This window comes from Micropterus dolomieu, unplaced genomic scaffold (assembly GCF_021292245.1).
Source record: "Micropterus dolomieu isolate WLL.071019.BEF.003 ecotype Adirondacks unplaced genomic scaffold, ASM2129224v1 contig_1466, whole genome shotgun sequence".
Lineage (NCBI taxonomy): Eukaryota > Metazoa > Chordata > Actinopteri > Centrarchiformes > Centrarchidae > Micropterus > Micropterus dolomieu.
Genome location: NW_025730456.1, coordinates 1,766 through 4,542, shown reverse-complemented (window position 1 = coordinate 4,542; position 2,777 = coordinate 1,766). Strand labels below are relative to the sequence as shown.

The following is a 2,777-nucleotide window of genomic DNA, read 5'->3' as shown; positions in this document are numbered from 1 at the left end:
CCCCACCAGAGCACTGCGCTCCCAGAATGCAGGGTTACTTGTGGTTCCTAGAGTCTCCAAAAGTAGACTAGGAGCCAGAGCATTCAGCTATCAAGCTCCTCTCCTGTGGAACCAGGTTCCAGTTTGGGTTCAGGAGGCAGACACCATCTCCACATTTAAGAGTAGGCTTAAGACTTTCCTCTTTGATAAAGCTTATAGTTAGGGCTGGCTCAGGTGAGTCCTGAACCATCCCTTAGTTATGCTGCTATAGGCCTAGACTGCCGGGGGATTTCCCATGATGCACTGAGCTCCTCTCTCCTCTACTTTCTCTCCCTCTGTATGCAACCTCATCCCATTATTGCATGTTACTAACACAACTTCTCCCCTTTCCGGTAGTCTTGTGCTTTCTCGTCTCTCTCCTCTCTCCTATCACTTCCTGCAGGTTTTCTGGCTATGGAGCTGTGGAGTCTGGATCTGTGGTTGCGGGTCACCTGCTGCCCCCGTGTTCCTGCTCGACACCCTCTGCTGCAACGACTATTTTTACTAGTCTTATTGTTATTATTGTTATTATAATCATTAACATTACGATTGTTACCATTAACACTATTATAAATATCTGTAGCATTTTTCATTTAGTCTATAGCAACATCACCTTTACTGTCTGTACCTCTGTGTGTATATTGTGTAGGCTGCCTCTCTCTCTCTCTCTCTCTCTCTCTCTCTCTCTCTCTCTCCCTTCACCCCCAACCGGTCGAGGCAGATGGCCGCCCACCCTGAGCCATGGTTCTGCTCGAGGTTTCTGCCTCTTAAAAGGAAGTTTTTCCTTGCCTCTGTCTCCTAGTGCTTGCTCTTGGTGGGAACTGTTGGGCTTCTGTAAATAGCATCATAGAGTACGGTCTAGACCTGCTCTTTTATGAAAAGCGCTGTGAGATAACTGTTGTTGTGATTTGGCGCTATATAAATAAAATTGAATTGAATTGAATTGAATTGTTCTTGTTTCTATTTTGGTTCGGTCAATTTTTAGTTCAGTTTTTTCATTTTTATTGTATCAGGCTTAATCTGCATGTACTATTTTAATCCTTTTTAGGTGTGACATGACCTGTACATTTATTTATGTATTATTAGTGTGTATTGTCACTGTTTAATAAACCTGAAATAAATAAATTATGTTGCCATGGAGTCAGTCAGCTGAACTGAGTTTCAGCCAAATTTCTTTAAAAAAAAAAGTTTTTAGTGAAAGTGCATACTGAAATGTCACGCCACTTCCTGTCTGCATGAAAATCAAATCACTGTGTGTGTGTGTTAAAGGATATTCTTAGGGGGCTTGATTTAACGGAAAGGTAAGAGGTGTAGCTTAGAGTTAGCTGAAGTGTTCACTGATCTTCCAGCTCTAGTTATTACTCTGTCCTTGTTAGGGAGACGACAGTTCGGCTGATCAGATCGAGACAGCAGCTCAGGCGTCAGGCGAGCAGATATCAGTGTTCTCTGGGAATCTTACAAGGTTGAGTCTTACAAGAACTTACTGGCTCCACAGATTAGAGTACAACTTATGGACAGTAATAGATTCCAATATGACGTAGCATTGGAGTCTAAAGAATAGGGGCCAAAATGCTGGAGCCCACTAGTTTAAAGGGCTGATTGAGCGTCAAGACTTGGTTTTAGGCTTCAGGTCTGAATCAGGTAAGGATCGGGGTAAGGGGCTAGGGATGCATTATGTCTATGAGATGTGCCTGGTTTCCTTCTCTTCTCCCATTCATCCTTTTTAAAATTCCTCTACAGTTTGTTACCTGGTTGTAAATGAAGAGTTTGAGCCTGTTCTTGGGATACTGGAGCTTCAGCAGACGTTCAAAGAACACTGAGACGAAGGGCGTGGGCTGCTGGATGAAGATGCCAATCAGCACCAGCGGGTACTCGCTCTCCTGTTGGAAAAGAAGCATCCAGGAGGAGAACTTCCTTACTACTCCTATTCAGGAACCAACATCGACGGTTATTGATTAAACTGTCATCAGACCTTAAGAGCTGTGAGCGGGCGGAGGTCCTCGTGACATACTGTGCAGCCGCTCTCAAACGTCCACGTGTTGGGGATGTAGTTACCCAGGTAGTTGATCTGGAGCTGGAAGACAAACAAGTCATGACTCAGTCGGCTCACGAAGAAGAACGTGGCTGACAAGACATGAGACATGAGGAAGTCTGGTGATGTCACTGCGATACGCCGTGCAGTGTCAGATGAAAGGATGTCACTGATTGGTTGGTTTGCTCTGACAGGTCCGTACCTTGGTTGGTCCGTTCCCGTGGATGACGACAGGCAGCGTATCATACAGCACGTTCCTCGCTCGTACACGTCCGTCCTCAAACTTCAGCACCACCTCGTCTGGAAACACACACACACACAGGTAACGGGTATTCTTCAATCTGCCTTCACAGTGAGTCACGTGGCTTCTAATCATTTGATTAACAGTAGATTTTAGTAAAATATCAAATGAGGTGTCTCGTGTTCATGAACTCAAGGCGTGTCCATATCTAGTTGTTAGACCGTCATTACTTTTACCACCATCGTGCTCACTGGGTGTTTAGTCCTTAATAAATGTGTGTGTTTATTTTATTAATCTGTTAATTCATTCATTTATTTATTCATCTATGTAATCACATTTCAGTCTGTTTTACTGATACATTGTTTTATTATATTTTATACAGTGTATATACTGTATATTTATCTTTTGTTTTACTTTTCTTTTAATACCTTCCTCTTCCTCTGAGTTTAGTTTCCTCACCTCATGTTTTTATTGTCTTTGACTTTA

The 2,777-nt window shown here is 43.1% G+C and overlaps 1 long non-coding RNA gene across 1 annotated transcript; it reads right to left on the bottom strand.

Moving 5' to 3' along the window:
* Positions 1–1,765: 1,765 nt before the first annotated feature.
* LOC123964274 lies at positions 1,766–2,351 on the bottom strand. The gene is made up of 3 exons (XR_006823391.1): positions 2,253–2,351; positions 1,991–2,092; positions 1,766–1,898 (listed from the first exon to the last, which is right to left on the bottom strand). It is a non-coding gene; the product is annotated as an uncharacterized LOC123964274 (long non-coding RNA).
* Between the last annotated feature and the right edge of the window lie 426 nt (positions 2,352–2,777).